The following is a 26,273-nucleotide window of genomic DNA, read 5'->3' as shown; positions in this document are numbered from 1 at the left end:
ATTTCTTCAAAGACTGAATAATATAAATTAAGCGTTTTTCTGTAGAAATTTTAAGGCTTCGCTAGTCTCCTCTTCACGTGAAGTAGATTAATTATTCTCGTTCTTTGACTCATAATTCATGAGATGAATGAGAAAAAAATATTTAAAAACAAAGATACATTTTAATATCCCTAATCATGTTTACACCATGATTAGAGAAGCTAAATGTAAATTTATGTAAACTTGCTAATTTTGCAAACGGAGTCCTTCCCCTTCCTTTGGACTTAATACACTGAACCCAGCGATTCCGACATCGTTGGAAGCATATCTGAAATTCTTTTTCTTTTCGTAATGCCCTCGAGTATCTCCTGTAATTTTTACTGAATTTTTAGAACGTTAAATCTTTCTCTTGAACATCAATTTCATCTTTGGAAACAAGAAGTGCGAAGTCTGAAATGCTTGGGAGGGGAGGGGAATGAACCATAAGACACTTGGCTAGAAACTGTTAAGCGGTGTGAGTGGCCTTTGAAACTTGCCATTTTTGCGTTTCCCGAAACATCTTCTCCAAAGAAAGTAAAATGTCATGCGTTTCGAAACGGTTTTACCAAGCTTGAGACAAAATTTGATGAAAACGGTTTGTTCTTCTGAATCGTTCGTTTCAAGGGGCCAGACCCACCTAGCTTCGAGGTAATAAAGATTAAGAAATAAAGATAAATATAAAATATAAGTGAGGTATGAAAATATAAAGAAATAAATTGCAAAGCACGTCATCATAAACAGTCATTAGGATGCTGTTGTGTTTTTGTTTGTATACCAAAACATCTAAGGCTATGAAGCGTCAGTTTGTTAGTCCGTTCGGGAGTTTCTGGAGAAAAACACGAGATTTAGGACAACAAAACCATGCAACCTTCGCCCGATACCGACTAATTTGTCCGTAGTGTGTGAAAACCTCCCACATAAATTCATCCTATCCTTGGGATTGAACCCAGTTTCTTTTGGAGAGGCAGTATTTACCTACTTATTATACAGGGTGTCTCAAAAATATTGGTACAAACGTTTAGAGCAGGTAGGTAACATCTAAAGGAATGTGAATCGCATATGAACCCATAACAGCAAACGTCACGGTAAAGTAGTAGCAAAGGCACAAGAAGCAGAAATGACACATGACAGTAATTAGTGGCAAACATTTGACATAATATTAACAATGGACGATGACAAGATGGATGCATTTCATGATGTTACAACAGATGCTCGAAGGTTCCACCATGAGACGCGATGCATGCGTGACACCGACGCAGCATGGATTGGCGGACACGGTCGAACACACCTGGAGTTTCTCTGACAGTAGCAGCAGCGCAGACAAGTCTCGCCACGAGATCCATTTCCGTCTCCACAGGCGATTCATACACGATAGATTTGAGGGGCCCCCCCACAGAAAGAAATCAAGGCTTGATAAATTAGGTGAGCGTGGGGGCGAGGAAATGGGTCCAACACGGCCAATCCATCGACGCCCAAAACGCCTGTTCGAATGGTCACGAACACACCTTCCATAATGGGCAAGCGCCCCGTCATGTTGAAACCAAATGTTGCGTCTTACATTTGCTGGAACATCGTCAAGTAACCCTGGTAGAACTTGTTCAAGAAAGATCCAATATTTAGCGGAGTTCATGCGGGATGGTAACAGATATGGGCCGACTAAGCAGTCACCGACCATACCTGCCCACACATTTATTGCGAAGCGATGTTGTGCCGCATGGGGGCGCACCTAGTGTGGGCACTCTGCTAATCCATACACTAGGTGCATGTCTGCCAGCTCACAGTTCGTATATCGATGCATGGTCTTCTTGCGGCGACTACTGCTTGAATGAGTAAACCAGAAATTTTCCCTCTCGCGAACTGATAAACAGCGCCGTGTACCGACTTACGGTGACGTTTCCGGTTATGGGTTCCTATGCGATTCACATACCTTTAGATGTTACTTACCTCCCCTAAACGTTTGTACCAATATTTTTGAGACACCCTGTATATCCCAAGAAGAAATATAATAAGTAAGTCTTTGTCATTCTTCTTTGTTGTTATTGGATTTTAGTAGCATAGGCAACTAAAGCCATGTTTATCCGTGTATACTGTCTGTTAAATTGCGTGTGTTCTGAAGTCGATTTTCTGTTTGCTGGACGAAAAACCCGAGTTTCCGGGAGAAAAAAAAACCATGCTGCTCTCGGGTGAGACCGACTAACTCAGCCAAGTTGTAAAAAAGGCCCATAAAAATTCCTCATGTCATGGACAGGATTCGAACTCAGGTCTTTTCCACCCGGTGGGGAGAGGACGGCGATCATACTAACTGCGCTACCCACGAAGGCTTCGTCTTTGTTAAGCGCGTATTTTTTGTCTGTATATTGCATGTATTCCTTGGTCGATTTGGCATTTTTCATCCAGGAAAAACATAAACCTCGCCTGAGGCCTACTAACTTCAAAAAAATTCCGTACTTCATTGATGGGATTTGAATCCAGGTCTTTTCCATCCGGTGTGGGGGGAAAGAGCGTGATTATATCTATTTTGCTATCCGCGAGGGTCTAATAAGTAGGTAAAGATATAAAAGTCGAATGCGAAAGCCGTTCTTCTTCTTCTTCCAGTCACATAGCTCCCTGAGGAGCTGTTGTGGCCACCAACAAATTCCTCCAACTGCATCGATCGTATGCTTTACGAGCAGCATCGCAAAGTGTCATGCTCAGAAGTTCACTGATCCCATCCTTCCACCTAGTTGCAGGTCTTCCTCTGCACCTCTTCCCCTCGGTTTTTCCTTCCATTATATTCTTTGGACAACAGAAATTTGGACGGAAAGTTTTCCCTTCTTACTATATGACCAAAAAACTTGAGTTTTCTTTTGTTGATGCTATGAAGAAGAATTTTAGGCCTGCCAATTTTATTAAATACCCATTCATTTGTCCTTCGATCCAAGTAAGAAATGCGCAATATTCTCCTGTAACACCACATTTCAAATGACTCAATTTTCTTCCTGTCAACTCTTTTCAGATTCTATCCTTCACATCCATAGGTAGCAACTGGAAAAATTAACGAATCAGTGATTCTCAGTTTCGTCTTTAGGAGCAGATCATCATCTCTCCATAATTTTATCAGATATTTATCACAGCGTTTTAGCTGCCTGTCGTCTCTTTACATCGTTTAAGCAGTCACTATTTTTATTTATTCTTGACCCTAAGTAATCAAATTCATCAACTTCTTCGATATCTTGCCAATTAACCTTCACTTTACTGGAACCGAGATTATCACCAATCACCATAATTTTAGTTTTACACACATTCAGAAACAATCCTTTTTTCTTACTTGCTTCACATACTCTCCTCGGAGTTTCTTTAAGATGATCCTTAGAATTACAAATTAAGAACAGTATCATCTGCATAACGAAGGTTGTTTATCTTCAGTCCTCCAATTTTGATGCCAGGATTTAAATCTTCCAAAGCTTCATGCATGATATCTTCGGCATAAAGATTAAAAAGGTGAGGTGACAAAATACAGCCCTGCCTGACACCTTTACCTATTGTGAAAAAGTCCGTGTTTCCCATGTTCGTTCTCACAGTTCCTTCCTGTTCCTGGTACTTTTTGAAGTTGTTTAAATTTACAAACATTAACGGCTTTTGCCGTTACTGTTCGTAAATTTAAGTTTTCAACAAATTTCGACAACCGCATCAAATGGAAATTTCTATAATATACAGCTCAGTTGTTATCTCAGACTATCTAAATTGTCGAGAATGCAGTAACAGTACTCCTACGGCGGGAACGCAATAACACTTGTGTACGAGCATCAAGCGTAGCCATTGTCCCTCGATGTTCTCTTGATGCTGTGACACAGCATAGGAGAAAGTTGTGAAACTTTCGCTCACAGAATTAGTCCTCACTGTGTACCATTTAGTGGTGTTATTAAATCCTTCAGGAGAGCACTTGGTGGGAGTACTCACTGTTCGCACAGTCAACACCACAGACGTTCCCATGACAACCAACACGTGGCATAATTGGTATTATTTCTCTGTGTAGTATTTGCGATCGAGAAGGCAAATAAATGTCATCCAGTTTGGCGATGGTTTTTGAGTACAGTCAACAACTTGTAGCAACGAGAAGGGTTTCTCCCCCCCCCTCTTTACAACTGCCTCCAAGCGATGCAGTAGGATGCGGCTCTGTCTTCCCTTCCATAGGATGTCGATAACACTGTTCTAGCTAACAAAGAAGCGGTTCTTAGTGTCGCTGACAAAGGCAGTCGATAACCTCCGGCCAATTGCAGTTAGCCGAGACTGCAGCTTTCCATTAACTCCGGGGATAACGTATTTTCTCTTCGCTTCTTCGTCTTCGAATTGCACATTACACCAGCGGCGCTGTAAGACGTCATCCCATGTCACTGACCACACACACAAACACGTACAGCCTCGACCAATAACTTCAGGCATTTTCTTTGAAGAGATCTTTTCTTTTTCACTTGTTGTGTTATTAATAACAAAGCAAGTAAATAAATATCCATTTAACGCAAGTGCAACATCTTCGTCCCCTTTGAAAGCAGAAAAACCAGTCGCACAAGAGTCCTCAGCCAATTCCTGTATCCAAACATTAGAAACTAGAAATTTTCAATTGTTGCGTGCCAATCGACTATCAATATCTCGCCTTAGTGCCGCACTGAAATAATTAAAACGGGAAACTAAATTCGACAGTTTTCTTTAACGTTATGGTCTCATAATATGGAATGTTTAAAGAGTTTGTTAATTAGCAGCTAAAGCGTTTCCCTCTAACTTAATGAAATCATTTACGGCAGCTGCTATAAAGGGAATTGAGTTATCAGAAAGTGCAGTTTAAAGATCATATTGATGGTGTGGAGAAGAATAAAACTTTTAAAGCTATCGTGGAAATCTCGTGTTTGATGTTTAAGTACCTTCCTGCTAAATATTTATGCAGTTTAACTGCCGCTTAAGATTAGAAAACATTCAATTCTAATTTTTATATTAAGGATTCGTTTACTATACTATAACAAGTCAACTATTTACCAATAATTAATTTCTGTTGACTGCAGTTACTTTTAGAGGGAGCCTCCTGCTTTTGTGATTATTTTGATTAATAGTGGAAAAACAAATTTAATGAATATGAATTGTTGAAGGGAAGACCACGAGGAGTCAGCATATGTCTAAATTCTGTGTTTGGTTTGCTTGTTTTGAAGGATGAAAAGAACAGGAATTTCTGGAGGAAAAACGCATAAAAATTCTTTCCTTCTTGATGGGATTCGAATCCAGGCCTTTACTACAAGGATAGCGAACGTAGCCAATGTGCTAGTCGGAACGGAATGAAATAAAAAATCTGAAGGAATAATGGGTAAGGAAATCCCAGTAAAAATGAGCATGCGCGTAATGAAAGACGATGATCGAGGACCAATTATGTCATCTTAATAATGATGAGTTTGACTTCTTTATTAAGTTTAGAAATTCAAAATAAGATTAAAAGGTGCTTACTTTTCGCTTATTTTCAACTTCAGTTCGCCATATTGTTTAGATCTTGAAACAATCTAAGCAAGTTAAAATATTTTTTATCTATTGACAACTTCCAGGAAAATATGTTTATTACATGCAGGATGGCGTTTGATACCTGGATGAAAAATTTTCTGAAAAGCAGACAGCCTATCTTTTACCTATAAAATGGTCGCCGGGGTCAAATTTAACCCCGCATATTTTTCTATGGGGTCATCTATAAGATAAAGTATATTGTCGTAAGCCTACTACTGTAGATATGTTAAAAACAATAATCATTGCAGCAGAGATTCAAAAATTAATCCAAAAATTAACGTACAAAATAAAATGACATCCATTAAAAGTGTTGTTCCTTGTCGATTAAAAAAATAACTAACTCATAACTTGTAGTCCTCCTGTACTTTCCATCTGAAAATCTTGTGAGATTTAAATATTGTTAGACTATAGCCTATCAACAGGTTAAATGTTCAAGTTGCTGTTAGCTTTACTGTTCATTTGAGGCCAAATTTTTCTGGTTTCTTTGGTTGCGCAACTGTTAGCTACTTTGACAGGAAGTAACTTATCTTACTTAAGACACAAATTAATGGAGGCATGCTTGTAATACGGTTTAGCGATAAAGGTCAAAGGGCAAACTGCGACTCTTTGACATGCTCTTTTCTTAGAAAATGGCATTTTCTTTAATTCGATGAAACAAACTATGTCGGCCGCACCTTGACCTTTCTGCCGTCATTACCAACCAAAACTTGGGCAAGTAACTTCTACAAACTTTCTTTCGTTGATGTTGCTTGTTCGCTCTCCTCATTTCAAAAGTCACTTTCGGTTATTGACCTCTCGACTTCCAGTGGATACCAAACAGTGGCGCCCTCTATCGCGTCTCAGTTCCCATCTTCGAACTGCAGTTTAGTTTACAAACTTTCATCCAAATACTCCGCGGGTTCATGAAGTGTCGTTGCGTTCTTTGATTGTTCGTAAAGCGGGTGTCGAACGAAAAGGGCAGAGCCAGACCGACACGCGAAAATATGAGTTTGGTGCGTGTGATACACATAAAGAAGAGCAAGCGATCCTATAAAACTTTATCTGAAAGGCCTAACTCATTCGGAAGGCCTCTTCCGTCAGTCAAGAACGGAACACTTATTACGGAGTTACTTAAGAGCGTTCACGTGAGTTGCTATGACAACAGGATATTTACATCGCGGTTGACCTGGCAGTTCTTTCCTGAACGATCAAAGCATCTGTTCACTGGAAGTTAAGGGGTCTGCACAAATTCATCACGTTTAAATGATGGATTTGTATAGACATCTTATTCCTCATTCTTTCTATCTCAAAATCTTTAGTTTTCGTATTAAAAACGTTTTTTTTTTTTATCTCTAGGATACTGTCAAATATCGTAACAATCAAGCGATATTTGAGATTTTGTATTGTAAATAATGGTTAAATGATGCAAGGAAGCGGATTTTTCTGAATCTACCAAAAAAAAAAAAAAAAAGGAAAATATCCTTCCCTGTAGCCAAAATGTGGCTATTCATTTCTACTTCGAACTTAACCAAACTCTCCGCCTCCAGCGCAGTGGCACGATATTTATTCCAATGATCTACAGCATGCTGCCCGAAGGTAAACTTCATGAGATCAAGCCCTCTGTTATTCCCCAAAATTTTATATTTATGCCTCTCAGTTCTCTGTTTTACCAGTGAATATGGTGCCTTCATTTTACTACCTTCATTTTACTAATTCAATTCAGGGATATATTTACCTCTATCAGGTCCTTCCCTAAGAGTCTAGTTGCCAAGCTTTGCAGTGCGCTCCACGTTCCTCATATGAACATCGATTAGCATCCCTCACCAGTCTGCTTGCTCTTCTCTGAACCCTTTCTAGAAGCTTTATGTCTTTTTTTAAGTGTGGTCTCCAGTCCTGAACACAATATTTTAAACAAGATCTCATCATTGTCTTAAATAAAGGGGCACTGACGTTCTTTTCTCTATTCGCAAAGGTCCACGTGCCTTTCTAGTCTCCTGCTTACACTATACACTGGTGTTCAAAGAAATGCATCACCTAGGAATTTCTCATTTCTAACCATTTTCCGCGATGGTATGTTACATTAATGACAAGCATCACAAATAGAAATATAAACAAAAAGATATTCATTAATAGTTAAGGCAAAGCTAAGTAATATTTTATAGGTGCTCTCAAAATATTCCAAAATGAGCATTTGCAACCTTTATACAACAGTTTTGGTAAACACGCCAATTATGGCTGAAATGTTATCAGAAGCCCTCAATTTGCTTCAGTTTATTATTTTAAATGGAAAACAAAATGAAAAGTTCACCAGGTGCAAACTAATATTTAGTTGAACCGCCTCTGGTCCTGATGACAGCAGCACACCGTCCAGGCATTGACAAGATCAATTTCTGAAGATAATCTGATAGTTCGTGGTTCCAAACACGAATCATGGCTTCCTGAAATTCACGAAGGGTGTTTGGTTTCTTTCTGGCAACTGCAGATTCCACACGATGCCGACAGTTCTCTATAGGATTCAGGTCCTGCCGGGCTGTTTCCTGGCCAGCTAAGAGTTGTAATGGACCGTTCATCCAACCATTTTTTCACCTGTAACAAATGTAAACACATTACTGTAGAACCTCTAATACAGAAATGAAGCTAAAGTAACTACAGAAGTGCCTACTTACACTTTTCGCCCGATGACAAGGAGCAGAGTCGTCCTGAAAGATGCAGTTACTTGGCAGGTTGAAATGGTCTCTAATGGTTGGCAAATTGCCTATCAGCAATTTGCCTTCCAATATAGCCAGGTATCCACTGCCATTTATGGAACCTTTTATAAACTGCAGGTTACCTAGTCCGCGATACGAAATATCATTTAGCTGGTAGGGAATGTCACCGTAGACACCATGCAGTCAGGATTGTATTCTTTACCACGTGTACGGAGAATCGTTTGTCTCCCGTCAGAGCCGTGCAGGTTGAATTTCTTCTTATCCGAGAAAATAACTGACTTCAACTGCTCGGGGTCCATTTGACATGCTCCTTACACCAAATTAATCGGGCCTTTCTCATATTTTGTGTGAGGAGGAGCGCCTTCTTAGGACAACGGGCTACAAGTCCATTTTTGAAGAGGCGTCTTCTGGCTGTTACTGCACTTGCTACCACTCCTGTATGTTCTTCCCATTCTCTTTTCAGCTCAGACGAAGAAGATTTACGGTTTTTAAGGATAAGTGCTTCAAAACGCTGTCCTGTTTTGGCGTAGAGACTCGTTTGCGTCCGGTTCCTTTTTGCCTATCAGCAGAAACAGTATTCTTGAGTTTGGAAAGAAATCTACTCACCGTCGACTGATTAAAAGACACTCTATATGCAATATGACGAGAAGAACTTCCTTTCTCACGTAAAGCAACAATAGCACTCTTTCTTCGTGGCGTCAACTACACGCCACGAAGAAAGAGTGCTATTGTGGCGTCAACTACACGTAACTCGCCATCCTGATACAAGCAAGGAATGAATTGAACTCTTGCAGAGCGTGCTTATATAGCTGAAAGTAACAGCTGATGCAATATTACGTCATCAGTCTTATCACGTGTCAATCTTATCTGATGCAATCTGTAAGAAATATTGCCATATAATTACGTTATTCGGATGACAATTACAATTTTAAGGGGTGATGCACTTTCTTTGAACACCAGTGTATATAGTAAATTTTGCGTATGGCTGAATCTTAATCCTAAGTTGTTTTCGTCCTGGACAACTCTTAACCCCTTAGCTTATTAGTAACCCTGGATTTGTTACCCAGGTGCAAAACCTTATATTTAGAAACATTAAACATCAGTTGTAATTTTTAGATCATTTTTGCAACTGTATAAGTTTCTTCTCTATTCTACCATATTTTTTATTTACCATACTTCTTCTCTATTCGACCAGAACAAGGCTTTGTGTAAAATAGCCTGGTTCTGGTCGCTGGACACCTTCCTACCTTTAAATCAACAGAAACTTCTCCTATATTCTATCATCAAAGTCATTAGGGAAGATGCGTAACAAAAAAACTTTGCGATATCTGATTGTAAAGATCAAGCGATAGTTACGACTTTTAACAATATTTTTACGATTTTTCCAAATATCATGAAGTCTTTGAACAACCCAGTTCTGCAATCCAATATAATTTATCTTAATTTGTGAAGGCAATGAAAGCTAAATGAGTATCGGACATGCGCAATTTTGTAAAATGTTGTTTATCCCTGTGTCATTTTCATTTTATTTTTATCTAGACTGAATATCGACTGATGTGACCGGTATTGGATATCAATACCCGACACATCAATTAACGGGATAATAAATTAAGATGTCTAAGCATGATGCTACATCGTTATCCTCCATATTTGGTAGTAATATCCTAATATAGTATGTAAGATGTGTTTTTAATATCCTATCAAACTAATAATTCTTTCTCACTAACGTTACATAGTAAATAAGTCGGATAAAAGCCTTATTTATCGTTTTCCTAATAAATCTGATTCTTCAATTCAATAAAACATCCCTTCATATTACATCAATAAAGTACTAGATGGCTTAGAAAACGGGCAAAAAAAGTTTCCAAAATTTAATTTAGAAATACAGAAGGAACAGATGTTGAAATCCACGAACAAACTTAACTGCACTTAAAAAAAGCACGGCCAAGTGAGCAACTGCTGTTTGCATCTGTCCGTGCTTATCAGTGTACAGAGGAAGACAAATCCATCGATAGGTTACCAGAACTACCTCGCTATCCGATATCACCTTGGAAACCAGTTGTCCATGAAATCGCTATCGTTTCCGTTAGTATTAAGATAAGGTCAGTGCGCAGTGTGAGTTGAATTTGTTAGCGCCCTACTTCCTTACATTTCAGCCTCCACGTACGATAAAATATTCCTCAGGGAACCTTTTAAAAGATTGTATCGTGCGAATTTACGAGAAAGTCCCGTCCTGAGCGTTGATTAGACTGGAAATATTTTCGTTCTCACAAATAATGTACTCAACAATTCACTGAGGATTTATCCTCCTCCCAGAAGGATTTTTTCCGTTTTTATATAACTATATATGCATAACTACTTTTAAAAGCATACGAACGCTCTTAATTAAACAAAAAAGCTATTCGTTGTCTGGGAGAAAAAAATCAATGACCAGTCTTTTTCAGCATCACAGCAACATCTTTATCCACCGTGTCACTCAAGCTGCCTTCGATTCTTATCATCCCCCCTTTCAGCCCATGTCTTCATAGGATTTTTCCGCAGCAGTGTTACAAAGGCTAAGGGATGCTTGGCTTAGCATTCGTAAGTAAAAGACCATGTACTTGCTATACTGTGTCTTCCCCATTAGTATAATAGAACCATACTTTTCCAATTAGTTGAGAGGATAAGGGAGTCGCCCTTCGTGAAGGATAAAGTTGGGTTCAGAATGAACCGAGACAGTTAAGGCCATGAGACGTCAATAATAATGTATTTATAAAGTTGTCTGTAAACACAGACGATAAACCTTCTGTAAATAACAGCCTGTTTATCGTTTGCGCGATGAAAGTTCAGAGTTTATAGGAGAAAGGAAAAAACACAGAAGTTATTAGTCGTCCCAACTGAAATCAAACTTTTTATACGGTGTAGAAAAACAGAAATCGTAGCCACCAAGAGATCACTGTATACGTATCTCTAGCATGTTTGAACAACATATCAAAAAATTAATATGATAATTGAAAAAAAATTAGCATTCAGTTATCGCTTCAATTTTTTTATCAACATAAAATAAAAACTGGTTGTTCACAGTGGGTTTTAAATGCAATGGAAAAAAAAATAACAATCAGTCAACAATGATATCCTACTGAGCTGTCGAGTCATATTTAACAGTTGTTTTAGTATTAATTCCTAAGAAACTAAGGCAATGCGGCGTAATTATATTAAGTCTGTAAATTGCTGTATGTTTCCTAGATGGAAAATCAGAAGTTTCTGGAATAAAAATGCAATTCTTGCTTGGGAAGGATTAATTCATTAGTGATGCACAAAAAAAAGGCCCATAAAAAGATTTTTCCTTCTGTCTCGACGGAATTCGAATACTTTTCGGACATGATACTGAGAGAACATATGTTCAAGAACTCATGAGTTGGCAGAATCGTTCTCCTATCCACACCGGGTGGAAAAGACTCTAGTTCGAAACCCATCGATTACAAGATGGGTCTCTTTCACAACGTAACTGAGTTAGTTGATCTCAGTACAGTATCTCCCCGACTTACGTAAGGATTGCGTTCAGCAGAACGCTGCGTAAGTCGGAATTTCCCCCATGCTTGTGCAGCACTCACTGAATTGATTGAATCAAAAAAGAAATGTTCGACGAACATGTAAATAGAATTATTTATTGTATTTATTAATTTTTTTATCTCATGCGCAGGAAAAATTACATAACGTCAGTAAGTTTTAACCCTTGAATATCGTTGCCAGAATCAACGTCTTCAGCTCATAAGTACGCCGCTGCGGAGGTTGAGGGCTGTGGAGATTTAGAAGGGGTCGACCACTGAACCTTACGTAAGAACATGTTAATGGATGACTGGACGGTGCCTTTTTTATTTTCATCGTCGATTTATTTGTAGCAAGCATATCACTTACCCCATCTGTTAACTTTTAAGAATCGTTCGCTGTCGGATTCATCTTCTCAAACCTCGCCATTGCCGATGCAATTTCACGAAATGCCATTGCCATCTCTCTGATGATGAAACATCTTGGCTCTTCATTTTCGTTCATCTTGAGCTTCCTCAGCATTTTCTTCTTTCACTTTCGCTGCTGCAATTCAATAAGTTCTTCGTTAGATAATTCCTTCTCTTCTTCCTCTATTAACTCCTCCACGTCTTTGGTATCAACCTCCAACTGAAGTAGCTCTGCAACCTTTACAATCTTATCTGTAACCTCTTCTTATGATTAGTCTTTTTCAAATCCTTCGAAGCCTTTTACGTATATGTCAGGGGACTACACCTGACATATACTAGAAGCGAAATCTTGAAAAGAACGTCGTTGTCTTTACAATATTTTTCAACCTCGGGAACGAAGCAGCATTTAGACCAATCCTCAAAGGGAGATATTGTTATCCATGCTGTCTGGTTCGATCCGAAATGCACGGGTAGGGTGACTTTATTGATGCCATTAAATGCACGAGGATTTCCACAAGCAGTGGTTTTAATCTGTAATCTCCCGCTGCATTAGCCCCAAGCAAGAGCGTGGCACCATCTTTTTACGCCTTGAAACCTGGCATTGTATTTTCCTCTTTGGGAATGTACGTTCGATCCGGCATTTTTTTTTTTTTTTTTTTTTTTTTTTTGCAATACAGAGCAGTCTTATCAACGTTAAAAATTTGCTGCGTTGAATAGCCGCCTTCATCAATAATTCTTTCCAACACATCACAAAATTTCTCTGCAGCTGCAGAATCGGTACTGGCGACTTCACTGTATACTTTAACGTTGTGGAAACTAGCGCGATGCTTGAACTTATTAAACCACACGTTTCTTGTAACGAACATGGGTTGGGGTTCGCCGTACTTATCCTTAATATCTTTGGCAATACTTATTGCTTTTGCTTGAATGATCATTAAACTCAGGGGCACTCGCTTCTGAATCTGATTTTCCATCCATGTTATTAATAGCTTTTCCATCTTCGATATAGCACCTGAATGCTGTTTTATGATGACTGTTGATTTTAAGTGCGTTTATCCTTTGACATGTTCTTTTATAAGCGCACTGTCCTTTAAAATAGTATTCACTGTTGAAGCAGCGAGACCTAATTCCCTTGCAATAGATGACAAACTTTGTCCTGCTTCGTACTTTTTAATAATTTTCATCTTCATCTCTAAATCAATTTTTTTTTTTTTGTTTCCTGGCACTACCACGACTTGCACTTTTCGTTGGTCGCTTTTCCATCATCATTGTAATACGTAAATAGGAATGAAGAGAAGTTTCTGAAAAATTGTTTTTTTATATGATTGAAGATTTCAGTGGAGGGGAACTCATTTCACAATAATACCGTAGCGTAAAAACCCACACAATTGCAGTTATCGGTATTATCGCAAATGCAATAAGATGGAGTTTACTACCCGTTTATAATTTCTTGCACTAACAGAAAAGCCCAATTAACCCGAAAGTACAAATTGTTTTTGTTTTCTGGTCATGATCTCCAGAAACGTGCTTTAGAAAAATATCACAAAGGCATTCAAAACTGATTCTTATAACGGGAACAGATGATAACGATGAAAGGGTAGTGCAATTTCCATTATAAATATGACTTTTAGAGAGATAAATCGCTTAGTAATATAGTGAAATTTTCAACTTCCAAGAACTTGGAACGAATTACAAAAAAAAAAAAAAAAAAAAGGCGCCTCCGTAGCCAGGTGGGCAGGAGCAGCAGTGCATAGCACACGCTTCTTGATTAGACCAGGGTTCGATCCCGTGACCACCAAATACGGAGGATGTGGAAAGGTCAGAGAATGACCACCGCATATCCCCGGAGCAATATGGCCTTAGTTGCTAATGCTCCTAAAAACCAAATAACAACAAAAAAAAACAAAAAAAAAAAAAAAAACAACAGTGTTATTTGGTTCACATTACGATATTTTCACGATACTTCCATTTATTCCTACGGGATGCGAAATACGTTTCCACGATTTTTTAAAGTTTGCACCAGCCAGAAAAAACTTACGTAAGGTCGAATTTACGTAAGTCTAGGAGTTCCTCTATATATATATATATATATATATATATATATACAGGAACTCCTAGACTTCCGTATATATGTCATATACTTCCGTATATGACATATATACGGAAGTATATGACATATATATGACATAATAGAAGTATATATACTTCCGTATATATATATATTGCATATATTTTATGGTATGAAGAAAGTGTGAAGAAGATATTTTGTTTAATCCTATTGAATCTACGGTATGCACGAGAAGTGACTTCGGCGAAATGGATAAGAAATGTAGCGATATATGGTAAGATGAAGTGACCAAGTAAGATATGAAAAAGAGACAGATAGTTGGCAAAAATTAAAATAAGATATGAAAAGCGACCAAAATAAGACTACATTGCAGTGTTTTTCACAATTTCAGTGTCTTCGTCAGAAGTCATCCACCGAAATTATGAGAAAGACGGCAATGTTCTTGCTTCTGTTTCCGACATGATCTGTATACTATGGTGCACGTGTGCTGAAGACACGTTAAGCACGAAATATTAAATTTTGCGGCAAGAATATAATAAATTGTGCCAATAAATGTAATTATAATTATTATTAGTAGGGCATAATGTTATCTTCCCTTTTTGCTACAATTACGCTCCGCTCCCTACTCTTACTTATTTTATTAATACTATATATATATATATATTGCCATATAACCTTCATACTATAACTAAATACTTATATATCCCTATTTTTCCATATTATATGGTTTTACTATAATCTTAAAAATCTAAACTTCATATATATATATATATATATATATATATATATGGCCTAGATTGCTAATACGCCTAAAACCGAAAAACAGCAGCGCCTTGGTTCTTGGCTCTCTGGTTTACCAGTGAGAATATTCCTCTCACATCCATTTTACTAATTCCGAAATCTTTATACGCTTCATTCAAATCTCCATAAGGTGTCTTAAGTTGCTAAGCTCTGCAGACCATATCTTCTAAGCCGTTCCCTGTAGATATAATACTTAGTGCTCTTCATCAATCGGGTCGTCCTAGTCTAAAAGTTCCATATCTTTCTTTGGAATTTAGATGAAGTCTCAAGGCTTGGATACAGTATTCCAAGTGTGGTTTCACCATTGTCTTATAGAGAGGAATAATGACCTCCTTTCCTCTACTTTCAAAAATTCCGATAAATCACAGAACACCATAGCCCTTCTTGCCGCCTGTTTGTACTGCATGTTGAACTTCGTGTCTTTCTGTATCGTAATTCCATCCAGTACATCTCTTAATACATCTAATAGATTATGGAGCCCCCTATAAATTATAAGCTATAATCTATAACCTACTCGTGCGTTTCTGTTCCCCAAGTGCAATACTTTGCATTTGGTAACGTTAAAATTTTAACTGCCATTTTTCAGAGACCACACTTGGGGTCGGGTCAAATCCTTTTTGAAGCAGCATAGCCACCCAATGTCTCCTGTCCCTCAATTAACTCCTACTGCACTGATGGATCTTCTCTGTCATCCCAATCTGCTCTAATTTATACAGTAACCTCTCATGAAGAGGCGCCTCCGTAGCCAGGTGGGCAGAAGCAGCAGTGCGTAGCACACGATTCTTGATTAGACCGGGGTTCGAGCCCGTGACCACTAAATACGGAGGATGCGGAAAGGTCAGGGAATGACCACCGCATATCTCTGGAGCAATATGGCCTTAGTTGCTAATGCTCCTAAAAACCAAATAACAATAACAAATAACTCTCATGAGGAGAACTGATCAAAAGCCTTACTAAAAGATGTTCAGGGTGAACACAATTGCGGGGAACCAAATATAGAAGCATATTCCAAAACAAAAAAAAAATCCTATAAAAAGATGTCTAAGTCTTTATTTTTGAGATATTAATCGTGAATTATAAAACATAAAAAGAACCTAAAACAAATTTCTGTAATAAAAACAGCAAAAGAAGCTGTTCAAATCTCTATTCTTGTTCAATACACTATTGATCCCGACCAATCCACAATTCCCTGTCACGTCTTATCGTATCAGGACGTGTCTGTTACCTTAATGGTTTCAGCAGCTTCCGAATGCAATTTCTCAGTTCGTCACGCGTGATAATAAGCGTGGAATTAGCCATGGATATCATAAAGTACTTCCACGCAACGTAATACAAGTCAGTTAATCTATGTAGTGCATATTTCAGGCGCGTTAGATTTTTATTTCTTAAATAAATTGAATTTTTTTCTTTTTCTGTGATTAATATTAGTGAAAAATAAATAACTAATTATTTTGTTATCCATTACTATGTGAATTATAAAGTAAAAATATATAAAGTGATTACTTTCATTCACATACCTGACAACGTAAATATTCATTCTAGGTTTTGTAGTACTTCGTTTATTTACTCCTGGATTTTAATAAGAGTTGAAATACAATATGTATTTAACTTTTCTGATTAATGTAATAAGTATGAGTCATGATTGATGCACTTATTAAAATGATTAAAAAAAAAGAGAGAAAAAAACGAATTTAAGTTCGCGTATAACAACGAATGTTTATGCACGAACCGAAATTTTATTTCTATTCATCTGTTTAGTAAACTGATAACAAAATAAAAAAAGCAATGACTTTATGCACGAACCGAGACTATTCGCTTCTGCTCATTCGACTTATTGCCCATTCATTCCTCCAATCAGCGCACGGCAACAAACGAAATCTAATGCCAAACCCAAATATAGTGCTCCAGCTACAATAAAAGGTATATGGATGGATATGTCAGTGTTTCCCAACTTGTAGTCCAGAGCACGACAATAAAACAGCTTTTTCACGGTTGTCACCAATCTCATTAACCCTTAAACGGTTCGGCCCTTTTTAATAGTAATGGAAGGTACAGGTATGCCTATAACAAAACTAATATCTGTCTTTTTGTAGTCCGTGCCTACTTCCTCCGATATAATGATAGTGCTTATCTGAAAAAGGAAGAGAATTTTTGGCTTATGTCAAATATACGAAAGAAAGAAATAATAATAATTGCCATTAAAATCGGACCAATAATTCTATTGGTCTAATTTTAATGAAATTTGGGTTAGCTAAACTAACATTTCTAAAAGAGCCAAATATAAAATTTCATGAAAATCCATTCATAGTAGTCCAATTGCTTCAGCTACAATATACAGATGGCCTACGTGATATGTGTGAAAAAATTAAAAATAAATAAACGAATAAAAATATTATCCGGAGTTCTATAATCCGATTTTAAATGAAATTTAGGCTAAAGTGGGCTTGTGCACTGTTGTGCATGCATAAACCACATTCTCTGCCGATTTTCAAAGCTTCTTCCCACAAACTGTACCACAGAAAATGTAGGTTCTCCATTCCTGAAAGCCTTGCTGGTAAAAAAAATAAATAATAAATAAATAATAAAATACGGACCAGTAAAATATAAAATTTTAGGACAATAAAAATTTCATATAAAATTTTTAAAATTAATTTTTTTAAGATTTGGTACTCGTTATGAGTTGGAAATTTTTCTGTGAACAGCTATGGAAATCATATGAATCTTACCATAAATTAAAATTATATCAGTTAACAATTTAAGTTAAAAGTCAAGTCTTAAGTAAAAGTAAACAGATTTTGTAATGGCTTCCATAATATAGGTTTAACAAATGCTATACGGTAAGCCAGTGGTTCCCAATCTTTTATCACTCAAGGCACATTTGAAGTTAAAACATGCATATTCATGGCATACCTACATAGTGATTGCCACTGAACTCAATGGAGTTTTCCCTAATCTTGCGGCACACCAATATGCCGGGATACACCTGTTGGGAATTATTGCTGTAAATAACGAGTAACATACACGCATTTTCGAGCAGCCCTCTTTAAAAAAACAGGATATTTTAACAAAACTTATTAAAGATTCTCTTCAAAACGTAACTACTAAAACATTAAAATCGGAGTTCCAATAAATATTTGTAGGTATTCTTTACTTTCTTTGCTTCCCTATCTTTTCCTTTTACTCCCTCTTGCTATTGCTCCATTTTTCTCTCTCTCTGGACTTATCGTTGATGCAATAACTCCTCCATCGTGTTATGGTAAACACGTTACTTTGTGATAACAACGAAGTCATCGATTGCTCTCTCCAAGAAGAGTGCAAACCCCTTAAAAAGATGACGACTAATTCTCTGTCTGATAAAATGTTTCATAGGTGGTTAATGCGATCAACAACGGAGACAAATGGGGCTAGAGACCTGGCGTGACAAGGCGTACTTGGTAATCAATTTTGGAGTCGAAGGCCTCTCTTATTTCCTTTTCCCCACCTTATCCCTTCCTCCCCACGGGAAAACTCAAACAAGGAATTAAAACATTCGACCAACTATTTCTCACGGAGACGCTTTCTCACTAAGTTGATCCCAGAGTTCACTGCCGTTCAACTTTGTGAAAAGATAGTGTTTGGGTGTGTTCTGCAGTCGTGGAGATCGTTAGGATGGCTACACTGAACCCGAGGGACTCATTACAGGAAATTAGAGTCTGTGGTTACATGTCCAGGTGTATAAGTTGTGAATGAGAATGTCTGAAGTATCGACAGGTATGTGAACCTAATGTATGGTGTTGACCCGAACGCTTTCCTAGTCACAGCTCTTGCACATTGAAACATTCAATAATGCCTGCTATTTCGAAAAAAAACATGACAAAAACAATCTACAGATACTACCTTACGTAATATTATATAATAAAAACAAATCTACTCACATATTCCATCCTAATGCGAATAAATTAAGCAGCATTCTGATATAAAACTCATAAAATGTTTACAGCACTCAATTATGAAAGAACCAGTCAATTAAGGAAAGGTATGCAATGCATATCGTCTGCCAGCTAGCTTTTATCCACGCTGACGTCATGAGCTTCAAGTGCGCATATGCAATTAAAACTATATGCAGAAATACATAATACTGTTCTGTGACTGAGTGAGGAGCGTAGTATAAACATTTCCTGCTATAATATTTAAATATTTAAAGTTCGATTCATGCATTTCCACGTATGTAAATATTTCCTGAAGTGGATAATATAATTACTTCTGAAAGGAAGATTCTGCACTAAGTGAACTAATCCAATATTTACATAAAGCTTGTGTGGAGGTAAGGTGTTTTAACTGTGTAATTAATCATTACATAGAAATAATGAAACAATATTTAACATTAATTTCGTATGTAAAAAAAATACATATCTCGAGTATGCTTATAGAAATTCTTTTAAAAGATTTAATGTAAAGTATTTCGCTCACATTTTTTTTTTTTTTTTTTTACCGTTTGAAAGCTAACAAGGCATTTTTATAGGGAATTCGAGTATTTCATTTTGATGTTGGACGTAGCGCATGATATAAAAGAGGGGAGTCAGGTAGTTCACTGTGATGTGTATTAAACTACGTTCTATAATAAGATTGACTTCATTACTTTTGAAATTACTATAATAATGTGTTGCTGCTGCTTTCTCGTTCTCGTCTTATAAATAAAAGTACTTAAAAAGTCTATTACTTCTGGATATAAAACTCCAGATTAGGTGTAAACTGCTATTAAAATTCTCCTAAAGCCGTATATTTGTAGGGAGTCGGTTATAAAAGAATTTTCGAAGAGACTAGATTTTCGGAAAGACGTTGAACCTTAATTTCTTTCATGTCAGGAAGCACAGTTGATCAGCTAGGACGCGTAATGAAGACAATGTATTTAAGGTAAATTAAGAGAACACACAACTGTTATTATGCAGTTATAATTTATCAACGTTTTCAGTGTGTTGAGCAACTAACCGTTCTGGTAATGACCCTCAGATGGAGATTAATGGCATTTCTTGTTGAGACTAACTTGATTATACATCCAACGCCGTTACTGTTGGATGTATAATGGATTTGCTTTCGAAAGCTTCTTTACAGAGAACAAGAACCACCAACTCACTGGATGAATTTAAAATCACTGGCGCCCGCCTTTGTTATTTCAAACAGGAAAAATGAGTTTTTTAAACTCCAAAGAGAAAGTAATCTAGCCGTTTGCATCATATTTGATGCGCGTAAGAAGTCTGGAATCAGAGAATTGTGTATGGATTTGTCGATGAGATGAAGGTTTAAAAATGGGAGGAAATCTAATGGATTGAAGAGGATGGTGGTGAGCAGTGTGGTGACGAATGAGACTCTGGGATGGAATATATTTAATGTTACGAGATGATCGGGATGATAACCTGCCAATGTGAAATAGTGTTGATAAAGAATAATGGAATAAAGATAGGATGAAGATCGTGATAGGTGTGAATCACGTGGTTAATGAAGAGGATACTGATCAGAATAGTGATAAGAACAGAAGGAGCACGATTAGGACATTATTATTAGTATTAGTATTAGTAACGGCCGTATGGTGCAAGAAAGCCTATGGCTTATGCTGCACCAGCCAAAAAAAAAAAAAAAAAAATCCGAACAAAACAATGATAAAAACAAAAATTAAATAAATAAATAAATAATAATAATTAATAAATAAATAAAAATAATAAAATGAAATAAAAAATAAATAAAAAGGAAATTAATCCTATCATCCTATGCGCTTCCCTTACCCGAAAGTACTATCCAGATGACCTTTGAATTTCCCCAAACTGTCGGCCTCTACCACCCACGAAGGCAACTTATTCCAGTAATTTATAACTCGCTGGCTAAAGTAAAACTTCCTGCAGTCCAATCTAAACATTTCCCCCCGTAACTTGAATTTATGTCCCCTAGTTCTAGCATCATTTATAATCTTGAAAATTTTGTCCTCATTCATTTTACTGATGCCTCTCAGAGCCTTAAACACCTCAATCAAATCTCCTCTAAGGTGTCTAGTTTCCAAACTCTGCAACCCACATATTCGAAGTCTTTCTTCATAAGGACGCCCTTTTGCCGATCTCACCAGGCGAGTTACCCTTCTTTGCACCCTTTCAAGAAGCTCGATGTCTTTCTTTAGGTGCGGTCTCCATACTTGAACACAGTATTCCAAGTGTGGTCTAACATAAGCCTTATATAATGGGATTATCACGTCCCTATCTCTACTTGCAAAAGTTCGATAGATCATCGATAGGACACCATGGGCCTTCCTTGCAACCTGTTTACAATGCTCAGAGAATTTCATGTCTGACCGTATCGTAACACCCAAGGCCCTTTCCTCCAGTACTGGGTTTAGTTGAACTCCACCAAGTGAATAAGTTATTTTGGGATTACTGTTTCCCAGGTGTAATACCTGGGAAACAGTTATTGGCCATATGGTGCAAGGAAGCCTGAGGCTTATGCTGCACCAGCCAAAAAAAAAATTCCCTATTACCCTGAGAGAGAGAGAGAGAGAGAGAGAGAGAGAGAGAGAGAGAGAGAGAGAGAGAGAGAGAAAGTAGAAAGGAATCACCAAGAAAGGGAAGAATGATGATATCCAGCTCAGGACCCTGGGTACATAAAAGTAAATGATAATGAACAGTGGATTGCAGTTAAAAATTGAGATTAAAACAATGGTACAATTGACGATTGAGGGTTCCCTATAGGTTAGCGAAGTGGTTACGATCATCGCCCTTCCACAATTATGGAAAAGACTTGGATTCGAATTCTGTCTCGATGAGAGGGACTTTATTCAGCGTTTTCTCACCTTCCGGGCGAGGTAAAGTTTGACAAAAATGTGTCCGACTTTGTAGATCTCCAGCGAGGCTTGGGCAGTTTTATATCCCGAAAATGGTTTATCATACGGCAAATAGGCAAACTGATCGAATAATACACGCTATTACGCTCACAATACACTGACACTTCATAACTTTAGTTGCTTCGGCGTTTAACACACCGCACTTGCTTGAATATTGCGGGCGCTAAATCCGTTGTTCATAATGACTGAGTTATCAGTTAACGGCTCTTGTGGATAGCACAGTTTGTATAATCACAGTCCGGTAGAAACCTGAGTTTGAATCCGGTCAGTGACGCGTGGAATTTTTACAGGTCTTTTTCACAACGTGGCTGAGTTAGTTGGTCTCAAGTGAGGGTAGCATGGTTTTCGTCGTGTTTTTCATCAAGAAAAATCGACCACAGAATACCCTCAATTTATAGACATTATATACGAAGCAATATGGCCTGAGTTGTTTGTTTGTTATTTGGTTTTTAGGAGCATTAGCAACTAAGGCCATATTGCTCCGGGATATGCGGTGGTCATTCCCTGACCTTTCCGCTTCCTCCGTATTTGGTGGTGACGGGCTCGAACCCCGGTCTAATCAAGAAGCGTGTGCTACGCACTGCTGCTCCTTCCCACCTGGCTACGGAGGCGCCATGGCCTGAGTTGCTGATGCGCCTAAAACCCTACAACAGCATCAGTTAATACAAGTTTATGCATATTATGCAATAAAGCATATTTGAAAAGTAGAAATTCATTAGCATTAGTAATAAGCTTGCAATAAAGCAAGCTTATGCAGCATCATCCAAAAAAAAAAAAAAAAAAACCCCTCCCATTTCACCCTTCCATTCGTTCCAAATGCCCGTCCAGCTCAGCCTTAAATTTATTTAGGTTCTCAACTTCCACAATGACACATTGAAGGCTGTTCCACCAATGAACTACCCGCTGGCTAAAGACAAATTTCCGCACATCTATTCCACAACTGTCTTTCCTCAATTTGAATCTGTGCCCCCTCAAGTTCTTAATCTGAGCAAGAGGAAGAATCCCATCAGCATTCAGCTTGTTCAACCCATTCAACGCCTTATACACCTCAGTCAGATCACCTCGCAGGTGCTTAATCTCCAGGTGTTGCAATTTGCAGAACTTAAGCCTTTCTTCATAAGAGTACTCCTTTGTTCCTCTCACCAATCTTGTTGTCCTTCTTTGTACTCGTTCTAGCAACTCTACATCCTTCCTAAAATTAGGCCTCCAGACCTGTACACAATACTCTAGGTGTGGCCTGACTATTGCCTTGTATAACGAGATAATCATCTCCCTGTCCCTGCTAGCAAAATTCCTATATATCATTGACAAGACTCCGTGACCTGCCCTGGCAGCCCGACTGCACTGCTCAGCGAACTTCATATTTGACTGCACAATTACCCCCAGGTCTTTTTCACTTTCCACTTCCCTCAGTGTAGTACCACACAGTTGGTATGTTTCTCTTCGGTTATGCTGCCCATATGCAGTACTTTGCATTTGTCAATGTTAAACTTCAGTTGCCGCTTCTCAGCCCATTTGCCCAACTTATCTAGATCCAGTTGGAGTAGCATACTGTCTTTACTGTCGTTAACAACCCAGCCAACCTTTGTATCATCTGCAAACTTGGACATTAAACCTGATATACCTTCATCAATATCATTGATAAATATACAAAACAACAATAGGCTCAACACCGAACCCTGGGGAACTCCACTAATAATATTTGTCCACGAAAAGCAGTGTCCATTGATTACCACTCTCTCTCGTCTCCCATTCAACCTTCCCTTTATCCATTGTAGCAACTTACCCTTAATGCCATACCTCTCCAATTTGTACAGCAGTCTTCCATGTGCAACAGTATCAAAAACTTTCCTGAAATCCAAGTATATGATATCAAAATTATTTTTGGCATTCAGTTCCTTTGTGACCACATCATTGTATCCAATCAAATTGGTCAGACAAGACCTCCCGTTAACAAACCCATGCTGTGTCTTAACTATTGCTCCATCTTATCTAGATGATCCTGCAATGCTTCTTTAAGCAGTGATTCTATTATTTTTCCCGGAACACAAGTTAAACTAACAGGTCTATAGTTACTTATGTCACCTTTTGAACCCCATTTGAGAATTGATAATACATTTGCACACCTCCAGTCCATGGGGACCTCCCCTGAGTCCAAGGAAGCTCATAATTATGGCTAAGGTTTTGCTTACTTTCTTTGCTGCCTCCTTTAATATAACCGGATAGATCCCGTCCACCCCAGGTGCCTTTTTTATGTTTAACTTCAATAATTTCTGCTCCACTTTGCTCTCAGTTATTACAAAATCACTTAGCTCCCTGTTACATTTTGATAAACTTTTGGCACTCCCCTCATTGAATAACCTCATGTGTGAATGTAGATGCAAAATACTCATTCAGTTTATCAGCTACCTAAGCATGATCATCAAAGAGTCAACCCATCTGATCCAATCTGATCCCTTTCCTTCTAGAATTTACATAAGTAAAGAACTCTTTACTGTTTTTCTTTGCATCCTTTGCCAAAGATTTCTCTTAATCTGCCTTCACCTGCCTAACCTCCTTTGTGACTTGATTACAGACTAGTTTATACCTGCCATAGGCTTCTGTGTCACCTGATACTTTATATGCATCCCATACATTTTTCTTCTCTGCCACGAGCCTCATTGATTCATTTGACATCCATTTAGGCCTAAACCTTGAACAATTTTTACTTAGTTGGAATGAAAAGCCTAGTAGCCTCCAAAATTAAGCCCCTGAAAGCTTCCCATTTAGAATTCAACGTTGGTAACATCATCATGATGTTGATTTAAATAAATTTTATTTTAGAGACGGACTGAAAGCAGACTGAGGTTGCCATTTTATACTGTGAGAAAGGCACAATTTTAGCAATAGTTTGAACCTGCTGCTAAAGAAAAGAGATCGGCATCGATCCAAATGATATCCATACCAATATCAAGCGAACAAGGCAATCGTCTCTTGACTATCTAAGAACTTTCTTCATTGACCTCATAGGAACTTCAAGTGTGTAGCCCATGCGCCTTACCTCTTAAGAGAAATTGCAGTTGAATTACAGTTTCTTCGACGAAGTTCTTGTGTTCAATAAGAAATTCTTGTGTAAGTCGTAATTGGCTTTCAGTCCTCCAGGCGCGTGCGATCGACGTCTTTTGGGAATGTAGTGATCCGACAACGCAGAAATAGTTGGGCTATTCACTGAATACGTATGACCTCATTAGAAGGGATAAACTAATATCTCGGAGGCAATGTAAACTAAGGTCTACTGCCAGTCACTTCTTACAGAGTAATTACAACAGGTGGCGCTGTAATCGGTAACTACCCAGGAATGAGGACATACAAAATGGAGCTATCAGCAGGACTAGTTTTAAAGTGATTTCATCATATTCCAGCTGAAGACCATCGAAATGTAGTAATGCATATATTGAGATGAATTGGAGGAGTATCTGCAACCTGGTGAAATTATTCTGATTTAAAATTTATCGACACAAAGATGTGTTCCGAAATTCTGCTTGTGTCGCGAATTCAGAAAACTGTCTCCGGACAGAATAAACTGGCAAAGTAGTTTTACAGGCAGTTTGGTGGCGTCAAGATACGTAAAAAGGTCAGGAATGGAGAAGTTTGGATGGGATTCGAAATTCTTTGATTCGTCAACATCTGGCGTGACAATGCACGATTTTGTAGCACGAAATCACGGCTGATTAACTTCTTATCAACATTACTTGCAGAAGAAGGGAGGGAGGGACAGCGCATTCCACTTGCCCCTCCTTTAACCCCACGGCCACTCTGAAAGGAATTTCGATAAATGTTAAAGTTGTTTACTTAAGTCATGAAAAGAGTCCCAAATAGGATTGCTTACTGCGTCGTTCACTTCATAACGAAATACTTGGCGATGCGCAGCTGCGCGTGCAGAATGACAAAGGGTTTCCTTGGCAACCGGATTTGGCGCTTTGCAATGATTAGTTGAAAATGTTCAACTTCTCCTGTTCAACAGTTTATTCAAAAATCCCGAATTCATTGTCAACTAGCGCATGTAGAGTTCCTGAGAATAGGATGAAATTATTAAAAAAATTGCAAAGAATGATAGTAACTTGCTGGAAACGGTAATGCAGCTACAACAACTGAATGTGTTAGGTTAGAGCTATAGTATACTGTATTGTAAATTATTCGGACAGAGCTATTTATCATTCTATAATCTCACTTCTAATGTAATCTATCTTTGGTAGGAATCAGAACGTGTATTTCTTTAGCAACACTTTGGACCAACTGTTCGCAGAAATCAATGATAATATGTTTCACTTATTTTTATCTGTACGGTGCGGTCCTCACCATCCTGTTGCTGTTTGTTTGTTTGTTGTAGGTTTTTAGGCGCA

Source organism: Mastigoproctus giganteus, chromosome 1 (genome assembly GCF_048544385.1).
Source record: "Mastigoproctus giganteus isolate SK-2022 chromosome 1, ASM4854438v1, whole genome shotgun sequence".
Taxonomy (NCBI): Eukaryota; Metazoa; Arthropoda; class Arachnida; order Uropygi; family Thelyphonidae; genus Mastigoproctus; species Mastigoproctus giganteus.
Note: the sequence above shows the minus strand (reverse complement) of the source record.